The sequence below is a fragment of the Miniopterus schreibersii genome, assembly GCF_964146895.1.
Source record: "Miniopterus schreibersii genome assembly, chromosome: 15".
Classification (NCBI taxonomy): Eukaryota; Metazoa; Chordata; class Mammalia; order Chiroptera; family Miniopteridae; genus Miniopterus; species Miniopterus schreibersii.
Genome location: NC_138115.1, coordinates 11,221,260 through 11,237,344, shown reverse-complemented (window position 1 = coordinate 11,237,344; position 16,085 = coordinate 11,221,260). Strand labels below are relative to the sequence as shown.

At 45.9% G+C, this 16,085-nt stretch overlaps 1 protein-coding gene across 4 annotated transcripts in view; it reads right to left on the bottom strand.

Moving 5' to 3' along the window:
• FHIT (fragile histidine triad diadenosine triphosphatase) overlaps nucleotides 1–16,085 on the bottom strand; it is a 1,252,819-nt gene that overhangs the window by 828,630 nt on the left and 408,104 nt on the right. For all 4 annotated transcript variants that reach the window (XM_081159589.1, XM_081159593.1, XM_081159590.1 and 1 more), the window contains one exon: nucleotides 15,635–15,686. The gene's annotated coding sequence lies outside the window, so the exon portion shown is untranslated. The remainder of the gene's footprint in view (nucleotides 1–15,634; nucleotides 15,687–16,085) is intronic.

Below are 16,085 nucleotides of genomic sequence, written 5' to 3'. Positions count from 1 at the left end.
TGTATGATTCCATTTACATGAAATTTCAGAATAGGCAAACCCACAGAGACAGAAAGTAGATTAATCATTACCAGGAGCTAGGAGTGGGAGGATGGGTAATGATTGCTATGGTCACAGGTTTCCTTTTCGGGTGATGAAAATATTCTGGAACTAGAAAGCTGTGATGGTTGCACACCTTTGTGCATATACTAAAATCACTGAATACACTTTAAAGGGGTTAATGTTACAGTACATGAATTATATCTCAATAAAACAATATTTTAGTGGAAAGAATGGTAGCCTGTTCTGATTCTCATAAGGGCCACTATTAGGACTTCATAATAATAATCATTAAAATGATATTCTTGGGGAAAAATAAGAAAAATTCCACAAATGCAAAGGCCTATTGTTTTTAAAGCCTCAGCAAATGTTAAGAGAAAGAGAAAGTAAAACTACCAGATAGATTTTCTCAAGTCACTTGACTTCCTTTATATCAAGAAATGGTCAGCAAATATATAGCAGGCACACAGAAAAGCTACGTGGAGACCTCTTGAGGTTAACAGCACGCGACACATTGCTAGTGCCCCAGCCTGGCCAGGAGCAGTATTTATGCGGCCCTTTAACACTGTGTCAGTCTCCCATTAAACACGCAGCCTCCTTGTTAATAAACTGCATTCTGCTGGATGCACTGTCTGGATAAACCACACTGTCCAAAATGCTGCCTAATCGTTATAAAAAATGCAGACTGTGATTAGTATTCCTCTTTGCCTAAGTCACAGCTTCCAAACAATGGGGCCATGTTATAAAGCCTTCATTTCTAAAAAAGACGGGCCATGACCGGCTACCGTACCTGAATGTTATACTGTGAAGAAAGGCGATCGTGCTCATTCCGCTTACAGGTATCTAAATCCTGGCTAGCACACATGAAGACGGTCTCAACAGAAAGCGCGAGAACCCCGGGCTGCTAATAGCATTGTGTTGCTGTACCAACAATGGCAAACGAGTAACTGCTGGGACACACCAGCCCGAGAAATGCTCAGAGCGGGGTGATGCGAACATTGGCTTCCAGCTGCATTATAAGGTGCGATTCTCCTGTTTGTTCCCATGCATTTCCTGTGTATGGATGGGGGAGCCAGGCTGGCTCTTCATATCACTGCAAAGCCCTAAATGTGACAAAAGGAAAAAAAGGGAGCCGGGGAAAAAACAAAAAGGTGAGTGTGAGGCGGTGCTGGGTAGGAGCGGGGGTGCCTCGGATGGAGTGTGAGTACACGGTTCCTTTCTGCATTTCCAGCAGCTTCGTATTGATTCTCCCTGGACCTAACCCTAAAGGAAAGCAATTTACATCAGCCATAAGCATTGGACTAATATTTGGGGCCATAATATTGAGCAGTCCAGCTTATGAGCCTCGGTTAAAGGAGCATTTGCATTGAACTGAACTCACCTGATTAAAACCATCAACTCTACCGTCCTGAGAGTTGTACAGCACCTGGCGCGCTCGGCTGCAGGTTCTCTGCACACGGACACAGACAGTAATCAGAGGAGTCAGAGCCGGGAGGAAAGCGAGGCAAAGAGAGCGGTGTGCTGACAGCAGATCGCATTAGAGACCACCAGAGTCCAAGTCTGCAAAGAGTCCTAAGCCTACTGCAAACACAGAGCTGTGTGAACACAACAATTATTTCAATGAAGTCTGTAAGATGGCTTCTAGGAGCGCTGTGGAAACAGGGTGCCTGGAAAGTGCTACAGTTCAGCAAAGAAGGACTGGCCCAGCAATGAAGTGTGGCACACGCAGGAAGCCTAGGGGCTGGTCTCTGCCTCCGCACAACTGGCAAGAGCTCCTGGAGCCCAAGCCCAGGGCCTTCAGCAGCCTGAACAAGCCTCCTGAGATGACGGCCCTTCCCATCAGCTCCGGGCACCAGGCGCAGGGTCCTACGGTCTAGGCAGGACCTGCTCACCATGACCCCAAAGATGGCATTTGAATGGGTAATAGGCTGTAAGAGGCCACCTTCATGCATTTGAAGAACTCGCCCTGAGACATTGGCTCAAGCCCTAGGTTCACACCACCTAGCCGTGTGGTCTTGGACAAACAGGGGGGCTCATCTTTCAGTCAGAGGGTGGAGTCGGGTAACAAACACCCGTGAAATGAACGTTTGAGTGAATGAATGAGTGAATAACATCCTAAAGCAGTTTCTCAACCACATCACCATTGCCATGTAGGGCCCGATGATTCTTTGTTGTGGGAGCTGGCCTGCATATTGTAGGAGGTGTGGGGAGGAAAAGTTCCCTTCTAAATCTTCTAGGTTCTGTGGCTGGTCTAAGAGTTCAATTGACATAAGACAGATTAACAGGAGAAATTTTTTTTAATTTCATACAGAAGCCCCACATAATAAAGAGACTCAAAGGGCGACCAAACCATGTTGGCTTATATACCATCCAGAGCTAAGGAAAGGGATGGGTTCTAGGACTTCAGAGTAGGGACAGGCATTCTCAGGAAGGTAAGAAGACATGTTTGGTAAACAAAGGCTGCCCTGCCCTGCAGCTAAATCTCTCAAGTGACAAAATTCTCTCTGGTAACAGATGTCTTCCTGGTGCAGATCCCCTTCCTGCAGTAAATTTCCTTACAAAAGGGTACCTTCTACTCTGTTTTAAGGGCTTGTCCTATGTCTGCAGTTTTTCAAAATAATTCTTATGCCAGAGCAGTATATTTGGCAAAGCATTTTCTGCTATCCTTCAGAGGTTTCCAACATCCCTGGCCCCTGCCGACTGGGTGGAAGTAGCACACCCCCTCTCAGTATGACAGCCAAACCAAGTCTCCAGACATTGACCAATATTTCCCGGGCAAGACCGCTCCTGGTTGAGAATCACCTCTAATGTATCTTCCAGGACTTGGGTTCCAGGAGATAAACTAATGAGCCAGACAACCATACAGTGCTCCCTGGTCATTAGGAGAACTGACACTGACACGTTCAGCCACACTGGAAGTTTATTTTGACAAAAATTTTGTTGAACATTTGTTATGTGCCAAGAAGAAAGATGAATGGTAAATACGAGAAGATAGTTGTAAGAGATATATCCAATAATGCAGGGATGGGGAGCTTTTTTATGCCAAGGGCCATGGAAATTATCAACTTAAAAATTAGCCTGCAATATTTGGTCAAACATTTAATTAACTCAACCCTAATGCAATGGCTGGAATGGCTTCTCTTTGGTGAGACCTTGGCAGGACCAGACCAAATGATTTTGCAGGCTGTATACAGCCCACGAGTCAGAGACATTCCCCACCCCTGCTGAATGGGTTAATATTCAAAATATATAAAAAAATAAAACAACTCAACATAAAAAAAAAGTAATTAAAAAATGAACAAAGGACCTGAACAGACAGTTCTCTAAAGAAGACACACGGATGGCCAATAGACATGAAAAAATGCTCACCACTGAAACCGGACAACAATGGGTCCTGACTGCCTGTCACAACTTGAGCCAATTAAGCAGAGAGAGGACTGAATCATATATGAGCATTTATTCTAATATTGCCAGCAAACTGGGAGAGCAGCAAGATTTGTCCACATAAAATCTGCTCTGCTGCCCCCCATAAACCAGTTGCTTATATTGGGTAGAAGGACAAAGATTACAGGGGAAAGTAGAAATTACAGGCATGGTGGGCTGGGGGTCGCAAAGGGCAGGTGTCTCCGGGACTCCATCGTTTTAGAAGAAGGTTGTTAATCTTTCCATGGTTATGGGAAGTTCTCTGAAAAGGAGAATTGACTGCATTCCAAGGGTAATTCCCATATCTGGGGGTGTACAACTCCCAGCCAAGTTAGAAAGTACTTTTTCTAATTCGAACAGAGCAATCACAGTTAACAGAACATGACTAATATTTCTTCTAACTATAGCTAACAATCACGGTCAACAAAGCATGAGCAACATCTCGGCCCCCAACAGCATCACTAATCATCAAGGAAAATGCAAATCAAACCACGATGAGCTACCACCTCACCCCTGTCAGAATGGCTAGCAACAGGAAATCCACAAACAACAAGTGTTTGGGAGGATGTGGAGAAAAGGGAGCCCTAGTGCACTGCTGGGGGGATTGTAACCTGGTGCAGCCACCGTGGAAAACAGTATAGAGTTTTTTCAAAAAATTAAAACTATTGCTACCATACGATCCAGCAATTCCCCTTCTGGGTATTTATCCAAAGAAAACAAAAACACTAACTTGAAAAGATACATGCACCCCCTATATTCATTGCAGCATTATTTACAATAGCCAAGATATGGAAGCAGACTAAGTGCCCATTGACAGATGAATGGATAAAGAAATGGTACAGACCCACGGACACAAACAATAGCGTGTCGGAGGCCTGGGGTGGGGTGGGGGGAGGTGCAGGGTAGAAGGGGTCAATCGGGGGGGAAAAGAGGACATCTGTAATACTTTCAACAATAAAGATAAATTTTTTTAAAAAAGAAATGGTACAAATATATAATGGAATAATTCTTAGCCATAAAAAAGAATGAAATCTTGCCACTTATGACAACATGGATGGACCTAGAGGGCATTATGCTAAGTGAAATAAGTCAAACAGAGAAAAAGAAATAGTGTATGATTCACTTGTACTTGGAATCAAAAAAACAAAACAAAACAAATGAACAAACAAAGAAACCAGAAACAGACTGCTTGATACAGAGAACAATCTGATAGTTGCCAGAGGGGAGGGGTATGGGAGAATGGGTGAGAAGGTGAAGGCGACTAAGGGTTACAAACCTCCAGGTAAAATAAATAAGTCATGGGGATGTAAGGCACAGCACAGGGAATATAGTCATAATATCGTAATAACTTTGTACAGTGACAGATAACCATCTGTCTTGCCACGGTGACCACTTTGGAAGGTATATAAATGTTGAATCATTATGCTGTACACATGAAACTAATATAACTGTATGTTGAGCATTTTAAAAAAAGAAAAGATGAGTGGGAAGAGGCGTCTGCCCCCCGAGGAGCACACAGCCTAAGTGGAAGGTGGCCTTTTCACAGCCCCGTCCCAGGGAAGGGAATGGTCCGCTGACCAGCATTCAGCGAGCAGCACTTCCACCCTCCTGTGTAGCCAGACGGCTGAACTGCAAAGGCGGGCAAGAAATCAGAGCCCGCCTCTTCGCTGTGTAAAGGTCGGTGCATACATCAGAGTTGCTGTCATTTGGTAAGGTGAAATTTGGGTCCTTTTGACTCATTTTAGTTGTTTGCTGCATTTATTTATTGGTAGGTGGGGGAGCCTCAGACTGAAAGGACTGTCTTCTGAGGGGGCTTAGTCCGAGCATAAGCAAAGATAGAGAACTCTGGAATGAGACTGCCACTTCCTGTGACCCCTGGCCATCCAGGCAGCCCTGGGGTCCTCATGTCTTCCTCTGTGAAGAGGAGACAATCACTGCAAAGTGCCTGGCACAACGCCTGCTGTGAAGCACAACCTGGGAAAATCATGGTTGTCAGCATCATCATTGATATTGTGGCTTCTCTACTTTATTAGGCACTGATTGTTCCTTTTTACTATGGTAAAATATACAGAACATAGATTGACCATTTTAACCATTTTTTTAAATCCTTACCAAGGATATTTCTTTCCATTGCTTTTTAGAGAGAGTGGAAGGGAGAGAGAGAAACATCAATCGATGTGAGAGAGACACAGCAACTGGCTGCCTCCCGCACGTGCACAGACAGGCGCCAGGGACTGAGCCTGCAACCCAGGCACAGGCCCTTGACCGCAATCAAACCCGGGACCCCCAGTGCTCGGGCTGACACTCTAACCACCCACCAAAGCTGCCTAGGCCATTTTAACCGTGTTTAAGTGTGCAGTTCAGTGGCATTAAGCACACTGACATTGTTGTCCAACCATCCCCACCACCCACTGCCAGAACTTTCTCACCTTCCCAAACTGCAATTCTCCTTCCCTTCCTGCCCCATGGCTGCTTTCTGAAACCAGTTCTTACCCAACAAAACACCTTCTGAGGAAATGAGCACTAGCTTCTGTATGACAAAGTCTCTGTACTTTACTAAACTTCAGTCATGCTCCTCCGATGCCTCTAGGCCTCAGCCTTGGCTTCTATCCCGGTGGGGTCCACATGCCCCAGTCATGAAGAGAACTTGCTAAATCAGTTCAGAAAAGAAGACGAAGAGGAAAGACACTGTCAATACCTGATCAGCCTCAGTATCTGATCAAATTCCTCATCCCCACCCTCGGTACCTGGTCACCTGGCCTGCGTTCAGTGAGGGTCCCGTTAGGTCTCTTCAGTAAGAACCACCCCACCCATTTAGTAATTTCCCACCCACTCGGACCCGGTCTGCTCCTCCATCATAAAGCCCCACTTGTCCAGGCTCCATTCGGAATTAAACCCAATTCTTAACTGAGCTTTCTCTCCCCTATTGCAATAGTTCCAGAATAAAATTGGGTGGTTTTACTTTACTGTCAGGCTCTAGTTGTCTTTAACACGTAAATAGAACTAAAGGCAATTCAAACCCTCAGTGCTCTGGAAAGTGAATAGAAATAGTGCTCTAAATAGCCATTTGGAGTCCTGCTGAAGAGTTTAGTATTCATCAACCACTCCCTAGGAGTAACATGAGAGGGATTCCTCTCGTTTGGAGGCAATGAACAGAGGACTCAAAAACAGTAGCCCAGTGGCTCCTGACTGGGGCCCACCCATCACATTACCATCATAAAAATACTCACTGCACTCACACTTCACTTAAGACTGGAGCATCTAATATTATTCCAGAAGGAACTCCTTGGACATATTCATTTGGTAGCCTGGAATTATTGGGAAAAGACTAGTCACTGGGTCTCAACTATCAAAGGCACTTACTTTTCCACAGAAAGTGAACAGACCTCCCTGGTCAAGAATCCATATAGTTTTTTGCGGAAGCATTCTAGGGGAAAGCACTTCTGATTTATAGCCAACTCCCCAAAATAGCTAGAGCTTCTAATTTCACTTCAAACCTCTGCTTTGGGCCCTGGCTCACTGGTTAAAGCATCGACCTGGACACCAAAGGGTCGAAGGGTCGATTCTCTGTAGGGCACATACCTGGGTTGCAGGTTGGATCCCTGGCCCCAGGCGGGATGCATGCAGGGAGGAGGCAACCAACGGATGTGTCTCTCTCACATCCATCTCTCTCTCTCCCCTCCCTCCTCCCTCTTCTACTCTCTCAAAAAAATCAGTGGAAGAAATATCCTTGTCTGAGGATTAACAAAAAAACCCTCTGCTTCAGCACCCACTGTGTTGTATCAAGTTATTTTCTATCCACTGTCATTTCTGATCCTATCGCAGCTGAGTCTGAGGCGCCTGCAGACAGGAATCCTATGCAGCTTTCAGCACCTTGCTCGGTCATCTTGCTGCAAGTGGTCAGGCAGAAGCTCGCAGCTGAGGATGCCCTGGAGCGGACTGTGGAGGAAACTGGCCCGTGAGGCGCACAGTCTGTGCTCCACAGCTCAAGCCAATTCTGCTGTCCTGCCAGTGGGACCTCCCAGGAAAGTCTCCACTTGGACTCAGCTGATAGCATATATGGGACAGCTGGCACCAGCTGTCCAGGTGCTGACCTTGTACCAGTCCCCAGGCACTTCAATCTGGTGGCAGCTCTGTGCCTTGCACCTGTGGATCATGTTGCTTCGATGCCCTCTTCGGTCCCCGTCTTATCCACTCATTAGCACCTAGCGAAACGTTACCGTCTTTGGAAGCCTTTCCTGGAGCCCCCAAGGTGGAAGAGGAGACTGCTGCGCTGAAACAGGGAAAGCAAGCCAACCACTGAAATCTCCAAACTGAATCTGTACTTTGATTTATTTCAAAAGATGTGGTGTGATGTATGGTGTAATGTATGGCCATTTTTCCAAGTCTTAACCATACATCACAGTGATGTGGGGAACTTTAAAAAATATAGATCCCCAGCCTCCCCCTGGTTGAGACATTAGGCCACAAGCTAGTGGCCCAAGAAATTGTGTTGGAAAGCTTCCCAAGATATTCTAACATACAGACGGTACTAGAAACAACAGCCAGGCATGGCTACCGTGTCCCTTCAGACAAGTCACTCGCCTCCCTGAGCCTGCTTTCTCATCCCGTGAGACTGAGACAAGCCTGCCCATCTCACAAACCTGAGAAAAGGCCAAAAGAGGGGTCCTTAAATGACGCCTCAGCAAGTGGAGCTCGGGCAAGGATTGCTATGGATTTCCTCAGAAAGCTGCTCGTCACTTCTCAAGACCGGGTCCAGTTTGCAACACTTTCCCCGTTAGAGGACAATTTACCCAGAGCAAGAGGGTTTCAGCCAGGATGACAGCCTGAAGAAAACCCAAGGGGACATTAAGAAGAAACCGGTGTAGAGAGCAGGGCATGAGCATGTAATCTGGTTTTTCTGAAGGCCCATAGTCTTCCTTCCCTTTGCCCATTTCTCCTGATTAAAAGGATCCCCCAGTAGCTAAAAGCATTAATATATGCAAGTCCATCAGGTGGGAACTATTGTGGAGAGCTGCCCCACTTTGTTAAATTAGGCTTTTGTGTCTTTCACAGACTAAGCTTTAACACGTCAATGCCTATAATAAAGTATTTGTAGCACACACAAAAGTGTTGCATAACCAGCAGGCTATAGCACAGCATTCTGCTTTCCGGAGCCCTGGGTTTAATTATACCCCAAGCTGATGGTGAGTCACCACTCTTGCTCTTAGTTAGGGAAGCCAAACAATGACTCTGTGAACCTCAGTTCAGAGCACCCCTGAGTCCTAGAAAAATGCCCAATATAGACCGTTTCATATTGCTTAGGGATACCAAACAATAAAATACCATGACAACCACAACTCACCAAAGCCCCCTGCAGAGTAATTCCCCATAAAGAGATGGTGATGGGGAACAGGAACAGTTCCCCAGCTCAGAGATGGAGGAAAGGATAAATGCTGTGCAGAAGTAAAAGAATGCCTGCCCCCCCATATCCACCCTTCCAAATGCCTGCCCTGGAGACGCACAGTATACCAGGCTTGGTGCCTCCTCTTTAGAAGGACAAATAACCCTTAGAGGGCTCATCCTGGCTCCCTCTGGCAAGTATGAGTGTCCTACGGATATCAGTCTAGAGATGATTGAGCTTGTTATGTGGCAGGCACTGTGCTAGGTCCTGGGAAGGCAGGTGCAAGCAGGAGAAATACAATCGGCACTTTTATGAGGCCTGGTGTCCAGAAGTGCGTGCGTGCATGCGTGGGTGTCTTTGGGCCTGCATGTTGTTTATAAACAAAACAAAACATGCAGTGAACATTTTAAAATCAGGTGACTTCATACAAAAGTCCAGATTTCTAGCTTCTGTTTGAAAACATCAGAAAATCTGGAAGGAAGGGAGATCTCCCTCCACAAGCCAACTTGATCCCCTAGAGCCTGCACAAATCCCAAAACACAGGCCAGCCTCCTCCTGAGAGTGCCTACTGGCTTCTCTAATTAAGAGAAAACTCCCTCGGGCAACACATGCTGAGGGGCCTGGGGGGATTAGGAGAGACAAGGAAGCCGAGGACACACATCTAGGGGACCAGAGCTGAAGCTAGGCAGGAGAAAGGAGGCTTGGCACTCACTTTCCTTCACAGGGTTTATTTGTCTTTCAGCTCAGCTCGCTTTGTTTTGCTGGACACAGAAAACCCTGGAGGGGAATTCTGATTCCAACTTGCTCTTTGCACAGCTAATTATTTGGGGCTCCCAGAAGGTTGGAGAAAACAGTAACTTCCCCAGCAGTTGCTGTTGGACTAGCTTAGTTCCCTTTTTTTCTTCGCCCAGGGGTCGGAACCCACGGAAGGGAAGTTATTTGTTTTGGTCTTAAACAAAATCTGCCCCAAGAAACAAGCAGATGTTCAGACCCGAGACCCAGAAAGCTCACCTAGCAAAATTCTCCTCTCTTGTCTTCCCTGGCAGCCAACAGAGCATGCATTTCACCTGCTAAAACTGTTCACTTCTCCCCTTTCAAACAGGAAGTGATGTTCAGGAAAAAATCAAACAAAAAATTGCATCTTTCTTCCCCGTGAGATATTTGACATTTCCTAAGCAGATAGGTAAGGACAAGCGAGGGAGCTAATTGGGATGGGCCAGTGAAACAACGGAAGCTCACTGGTACACAACTTGCTAGTAAATATCCAAAAGTCATTCTAATAGGAAGTGCATGACAAGTCCCTTAAAAAAGGGGGCACAGGAGAGAAATACACACTCCATAGCTGTGAACCCCATAACAGAGTGGAGCAATCTTCCAGCAGCCCCAGAGAGACTGTCATTACATTCGCCCAAAACTACTGTCACCAGTGTGCCCCCCTTTACACAGAATGAAAGGGATGTAGTTGCTGCTACAGGCTGCTTTTAGCCTTCCTACCTCTGCCAATAAAGATTCATTTGGATTTGTCAGCTAGATAAATCCTTCAAAGACAAGGTAAGGCCCATGTTCTCATTAAACTTATACTCAATTTCATTTATGCATCCAATCATGCACTCTTCAAAGTCAGGCACTGTACTAGGTGCTGGAGATAATCAAGGCAAGTCAAACAAAGATAGGCCCTGCCAGAGGCCTCCCCCCAGAGGGAGGAAGATATTAACCAAAAGACTTCACAAATATAAAGCCGACCCTCTGTAAGGTATATGAAGAGAGGTATTTGGAACTAGGAGGATCTACAACAAAGATAACCCAGCTAGGGAGTATAGAGGCAAAAACAAAAAAAAAGTATCTCAGGAGAAATAACACTGAAGCCGAGGTTTATAGTTTGTGGGAACCACATGTGCAAAGGCCCTGTGGTGAGACTGAGAAGAGTGAATATGGGAACTGAATAAAGGTCAGTGTGATTGGGGAATCCAAGGGCCTGAGTGACAGGGACGGAATGATGGTAGGAACCATGCAAGGTCTCGTGGGCCACTTCAAGGATTTTGACCGATGGGAAGCCATTTAGAGGTTTTTAAGTAGGGGACAGTAGTATTAGTAGTAGTTATGATCCCATTTATGCTTTGAAAAATAAAGATTTGGGTAGTGGGGGCTCAGAGTGCGTCCAGGTAGGGCAGTTAGTCTAGACCTCCTAGACTGCAGGAATCTATGAAGGATGGTGATTGGAACTTGGACAGTGTGATGCCAGAAGTAAAGGAGCGAAGGTGACAGGTTCTAACAATATTTGCTGTGGACCAGCCCAATGAGCCAGAGCATCTCAATGGCCCAAGACGGATACTGAGCAACTGCTTCTGTGAAGCTAGACACATAGAAAGACCAAACCAGTAGGATCTGAGTGTATCTATGTCACCTCATCCCAGCAGCAGGGCACCATCACGTGCTCCAGGTCATCCCAGCTCTGCGTTCGAGTGTACACATTCTGAGGATGACTCCACAGGAAATCAATCAAACAGGTAGGGAAGAAAACATACCACTGAGCACTGAAAAGAAAGGTGATAGACAGGTTTCAGTGGGAGTTGGTGAAATGTTGAATTTCCATTCTAGTGTCATTAGCACTACTCCGGCTTTAAATATATGTATTTTGGATCATCAAAATTATGGGTCAATCAACTGCTCCACTATGACAGCTCCTGCGGTCGTCAATCTTTGCTCTCTCCCGCGGCCCACGTGGTCTCTGTCCACAGGAGAGCGAGCAGCAGAGACAAATGTTTCTCTTCATTTCCCCCAAAGGGAGTTAAGCAACGTGTAATAAAAGGATATAAATTATTCACAGTGCTTTCCACAAGTTTATGATTCAAGGTTTGGAAGAAACAACGGTGGGGTGAGGAGGAGGTAAACAGAATCCTGAATGACCAAATTTCTTTTGAAAATGAGAGGATGAGTTTCTGCGGTAGACCCAGCTCCCCGCACGCAGGGGCGACCCGCGGGTGCGCAGCAGCGGCCGCGGTCTCCTCCGCAGAAGGCCCACTCATCCCTCACGCGTGTTTGGGTGATCGTCATTGACCCGTGGTCGCCCGAGGACAGCTCAGGGTCTGCAGTCAGTTTCCCCGGACTTCTGTGGAAATGGAGAGGGGGGTGCAGCGGGTTGGGGACGGGTTAAATCTAGCTGCGAGATAGGCACTGAGGAAACTGAGAAGAGGAGAGACCAAGGTCTGCCAGCTGCGGAGGAGAGGACGTTTTCTGTTTGGCTTTTACTTTTAGGGGACAAAAAAGGGACATCAGTGTCGTGAAAGTTATGGAAGTGGGTAGGGGTGGGATGGTCGCTCGCTTGTTTGTTTATTAGTGTCGCCTGTCTGAGATACATGGCTCTCCCTCATAGTTCCTAAGAGATGCAAGCAAAGGATCTCAGCAGTTTTGAAACTGTCCTCCTGCCGAACTGGGTTTCCTTCGCTGTGAAGGTCCTGAGGCTCAATCAGGTGCATGCACTAGACACACACGTACTGAACCTGCCAGATGGGCCCCTGGGCCGGGCCCTCCAGTGGTGGAAAGAACTGAGAAGCCTTCCCCACCCAGCCGCAGCTCGCCTTCCCAGTTTCATCGCCTACGAGTCCCCGTCAAAGCCCAGGTCACAGCGACTGTGTTCTTCATTTCACAGAAGACCATGTTCCGCTTCTTCCCCTCTGCGCACGTGAGCACCTGCTTTCTCCCCTGTCCCGTGTTGGGTGTCATGTGCCCGGCCATCCCCATAATCCTATGGCAGACACGTCTCCCTCGCCAACCGGGTGAAGAGGGAAGATTAAAACAGAAAATGGCACCGACGAGTTCCCTCGGAAGTTACGCGGGTGAATGCTTCCCTTTAATAGCAATTGGCTTTACTGCAGGGGACTCTAAGCAATGACTGCTGCTTTACACAGGGGACGCTGAGCAACCGGGGCTGGATGGTTACCTAGGGGGCCACGCGGTCGCTCTTCTTTCGCTTTAATGCCGAGCTCTCCTCCAACACTCTCTTGACAAGCTCCAGCCCAGATGCCGTAGAAGAACCACATTTTTCCAGAACTCACAGGAAACAATGGCAGAGAGTAAGGAAAGGGCAAAAAGCCCAACAGAAACATGGGCAAAAGATACAAATGGGTAATTCCCAGAAGAAGAAATCGGAATGGCCGGTAATGGGGAGATGACCAACCACATGAGTAATCTAAGAAATGCAAACAGATATGACAGTGAACCGTTTCTTTGTTTGTTTCGAGTTGAGAGAGCTTCAGAAGGCTCCCACTGCGCAGAGCTGGGCACGTTAGAAGGAACTGGAGACACTCATATTCAGACGGGATGAGTGGAAATGCGCACCTCTTTGAAAGGCAGGGCAGCAACTTTTAAAAAAACTTTTAATGTTATATTTTATGTAGCAATTTCATTTCTAGTATTATATCCCAAGGAAACAACCTGTCAGGTCCATAGAGATGTATGTACGACGAGGCTTGTTCTACTGTTTTCTGTAATCTTGAAAAACTAGAAACAATCTCAATGTCCGTCAACAGGGGACTGGCTAAAATGAGGTATACCTATAAAACGGCATACTATGCAGTCTTTTAAAACAATGGAATAGGTTAATATTTATCCACCTAGAAATAATATTAAGTGAAAAATAGGTTACAAAACTGCATATGGAATATTATACATATTAGATTAAATGTTGCCTGTTTCCAAATGCATAGTAAGACATCTGGAAATAAATTACAAAATTTAAATATGTCCAAGTGTTCAAATTTCAGGTGAATCTTACTCTCTAATTTACCCCAAATGCCCATATCGGTAAGGGGGGAAAAAGCTATTTTAACTTTATGGGGGAAAAAACAACACATTGAGCAATGAATATGCCCCTTAAAAATAAAAAAGCACATGTCTGGAAGAAATTACATAAGTTTCGTACTTTGATTTTGTACTTATATTTGTTTTCCAACAGATAAGTGTAAAATCCTGGCGCGGAGGGAATTAGCCCTGCACTGTTTTCTCATCACGAGTACAGGGAACTGAGGCTGGTGTGTCCCCAGCAGGAGGCTGTGGGTAGGGGGTAAAAACCAGGAGGCTGGGTTCACCAGGTGCTGGCCAGCCCCCTCTGATTCAAAAGACACCGTAGGGGTGACCAGTGAGACTTCCTCTCCAGGTTCTCCACAGTGGCTAACTTTTTGCCTTTGATTGCAAACTATTCAAACCAACCAGGGCTCTGGATAAATTCTACTCTTGGAGCTCTCACCTCCTAGCAGCACATGCTGCTGTTTCAACATCCCCTTTGTGCCCATTTGTGGTTCGAAAGCTTTGTGTAAGGCATATGTAACCTAGAAAGTATGTTTTCCAAAACTTAACACTAAGAAATCAGTTACTGACTTATCTCCCAATTTTATTACCTAGAGCACAGCACAGGTCACAAAACAGTCCACAAGGATTTGAATTCAGAAAGATGGGCACTTAAATTAGTTACTCAAAAAAATTACAAACCTTACTATACCACCTTAGAAATTTCAAAATAGAGTTCCCTATGTATCCATTCAGCCTTTGTCACGCTCCCAGTGATAGTACTTCTGACTAAGGAAAGCAACATGCACTGGCCTCCTAGGTCTGTAAGGATGCGCAACTTAATCTACCTGGAAGCAGCTGTATTGCTGACCACAAGGTTCTTTATATTAGAACAGATTCCGACACAAACCCAGGACAGTTCTGGGGTGTTATGAGGGTGAATTACAGGCAGTCGCACAACCTCCCATTTCCCTTTAAGCATTTTTTGTGAGGCGGAGCCAAAGGTGGGCACAGCTCTCCTTCCCACAGAGGAAATCCAGGCGAAAAAGCAGATAAGAAGTTTATGAGCTATTTTAAAAATAGAGCTGCAGAGTTGGGGAGTTATGGAATACGTTCCAATCCATTAATTCTTTTATTCCCACACTTCCGCTGGCTGAAGACCTGTGGCCCTCTGGTGGGAGACAGAGGCACTCTGAGCAGGACGCACAGAACAGGGAGCAGAGTGGCTGGCACAGTGGGGGGCAAGCTGCTCGTTCAGATATTAATTATATAGGAATCAGGATGCAATAATCTCATGCCCCCAGGGGAGGGAAAGGTCCGCTCCCCAATTTCATTTGGGAGTTCTATTACTTGAAGCAATATTCTGTTTGGCCAGAAATGCCATCTTCTCGAAGGAAATTAATTTCATGATTCTTCCAGCTAATATAATCCCAGTTCAGTGCTTGTAGTTTTCTCAGAGCACTACTAGATGAAATAAAGGCTAAAGTTCCTCCCTTGCGAACTCACAGGACGAGCTGGAACCACCGGGAAAGGCACGTTGGAGAGGGCGAGGCGGGAGCTAGGGGCCGACGCCCCTCTCGCGGGCCACGGGCGTGATTTGTTAACAGTGTTCTGCGCCCTTCACTCTTTCTAAGGAAAGGCAGTTTTATGATTTCCACGGGATACTGATTTTTAAGCATATGAGGCCTCCGAACGGGATAAATAAAAGATTACAAGGAAAAGAAACACAGTGATTTCTGGTTGTTTAAAAGGCAACTCAACCTGCTTTTACCAGCAAAAGGGAAAGGTCATGATCAATAAAAGGGCCTTTCCTTTGGAAGGAGATCTGTTTTCAATTCAATTGAACACAAATAAACCCTTGTGGTAGGCATTCTGAAAACCAAGGAAGCATCAAACTATATGACAAATATGGCCTCGCCAGGAACATAAAACTGCTCCATTTGAAATTTCCCAACAACATAAAACAAAAACAAATAACAAAAAACAACAACAAAAACACCTTACCTGGGCTGCCCCCTTCCTCAGCGCTCTGCCTGGCAGGGAAAAGCTGGTTGTCCTGAAAAACAGAAGCAAGTCCTCACATAAAAATTGATCCAGAGACACGGGAGCATTCAACAGACTAACGAACTTCAGAGGGAAGGGGGGGGGGGAGGTTAACCAAAGAACTGATGTGCTCATATGCATAACCCATGGGCAGACACCAGTGCAGTGAAGGCCTGGGGGGTCAATGGGGGAAAAGGGGGACATCTGTAATACTTTCAACAATAAACATAAATTTTTTAAAAGATGTTATAACTCATAGATGCAATTTGATTCTAAAAGTGGCTTTTTTGAGATGTCACCTTAAGTGTGGATGTTAACGGGGAATCCTATGTACAAAGAGAGTCTGGTTTGAAAAATACTACAGGATACTGAGCATCTCTGATCACAAAACATCTACCCTTGAAGGAATCTT